The sequence below is a fragment of the Miscanthus floridulus genome, chromosome 4 (assembly GCF_019320115.1).
Source record: "Miscanthus floridulus cultivar M001 chromosome 4, ASM1932011v1, whole genome shotgun sequence".
Lineage (NCBI taxonomy): Eukaryota > Viridiplantae > Streptophyta > Magnoliopsida > Poales > Poaceae > Miscanthus > Miscanthus floridulus.
Genome location: NC_089583.1, coordinates 43,143,263 through 43,145,069, shown reverse-complemented (window position 1 = coordinate 43,145,069; position 1,807 = coordinate 43,143,263). Strand labels below are relative to the sequence as shown.

The 1,807-nt window shown below is 39.8% G+C and overlaps 1 non-coding gene across 1 annotated transcript; it reads left to right on the top strand.

The window, feature by feature from the left end:
- Positions 1 to 610: 610 nt before the first annotated feature.
- Positions 611 to 717, top strand: LOC136553014 (small nucleolar RNA R71). The gene has a single exon (XR_010782922.1). It is a non-coding gene; the product is annotated as a small nucleolar RNA R71 (small nucleolar RNA).
- The last annotated feature ends 1,090 nt before the right edge of the window (positions 718 to 1,807 follow it).

Genomic DNA, 1,807 nt, shown 5'->3' with positions numbered 1-1,807 from the left:
TGTAGTCTGCCCTTAGGCATTGAGCGAGGCGGTGCCAGCCCTAGGACATCGGGTGAGGTAGAGCCAGCCCTTAGATGTTGAGCGAGGCAGAGCCAACCTTTAGGGGTTGGACAAGACAGAGTTAACCCTCGATTGTTGGGCAAGAGGTGTAGTCGCGTTCTTGTCTGTTCAGAAGCATCAACGTTTGATGGTTATTAGCTCCTCCTCTTTGGGTACCCTAGCTCTCAGTCCTCGACACCAATAATGTTTACATTCTCTTAATATTCAGGGAATTCAACCCCCAAATATTATCCACATGTGTTTTGAGCATTGAAAGCATCTGGAATGGCCTAATGATCTCTCTTGTAATTGGCTCGCTGTTCAAGCCAATTCAGCAGTACGTCTATCTTGGTTGACAATGCACACACCTCTTCTCGTACTTCTTCACTCTTATGGCATGATTGGATGTTGCATGATGACCAGCCTTGATTAGAGGCTATCTTCTCCATAAGAGTTTCAGCTTTTCCAAGGATGAGTGACATAAATGATCCTCCAACAGTGGCGTCAAGTTGTTCATGAGCTTTCTGACTTAATCCATGGTAGAAACATTGCATGAGCAACCAATCTTCCATTCCATGGTGAGAAAAATCTAAAACATATTCTTGGAAACATTCCCATGCTTCTGGAATGGTCTCTCCCTTCTGCTGTTGGAAGTTGGAAATCTTTCCTCTTAAGGCATTGGTCTTGCCTACTAGGAAGAACTTTTCTAGGAAGGCCTTTGAACACTTTGCCCATGTATTGATGTTGTCTTTATTGGTGTAGAACCACTGCTTCACCTTTCCCACTAGTGAGAATGGAAACAAGCAAAGTAGTATGATGTCTTGAGCAATGTCCTTGATGATGACTGTTCTACTAATCTCTAGAAAATGCTGAAGATGAGCACTAGCATCTTCATGTGCCTTTTCACTGAATGGGGTAGCTAGCACCATGTTGATGAGGCTTGGCTTGATCTCAAACTCAAGGTTGTTGGTTTTGAGTGTTGGTCCAGTGCGAATGTTCTCGGTGCTCAGAGCAGAGAACTAACGCAGAGTTTTGTCAGCCATAGCTCAGAAACTGGTGTTGAGCTACCTCTTAATTAGGTTGATTCTGATTGGAAGTTATTGGTGAATCACAACCAATTCTGCAATACCCTGTATAAAATATGAACAACGACAAAAAAGGGTAAACCTGCTAAAGTAGAGTTGTTATGATTTTATCAATAAGTATTTATTTGATCAATTCTCTATAGCCATTTGCCCCTCCCTAGAAACGGCGCCAGAAATGCTAGTTGACATTTCTTAACATCATTCTTTACTAAGTTGTCATCCCTAGTATGATGCCAGAAATGTGGTTGGTAATTATTAATGACACTTGTAAACTTAGAGAACATTATATATGTTAAAGTAAAGTATCCGCAAGCGCACAGATAATATACCATTGTAGCATTTTACCCAGAAGTATACCGAGTATCGTTATTTATATTTTATCCATAGGGAGGAGCTATGGGATTGTTGGCATAGAGATATTAACAAATATGTATACTTATGATAAAACCACTCTCATGCTATGGCAGGGGTAAGTCAAATGATAAATAAATGATAAGTCTAAAATAGTGATAATAATTCTAGAGATAGAAATAGAGACTTATAAAATATAGTATGGCTAGGCAGGAGATTCGGTAAGAGCAAAAGATTCGTAAGTCATTCCTTATTTACTAAATCTTTTATACACCCAAGTATATACACTCTCATCTATAGCATAATTAACTCTGGATCTATGCATAAGGAAC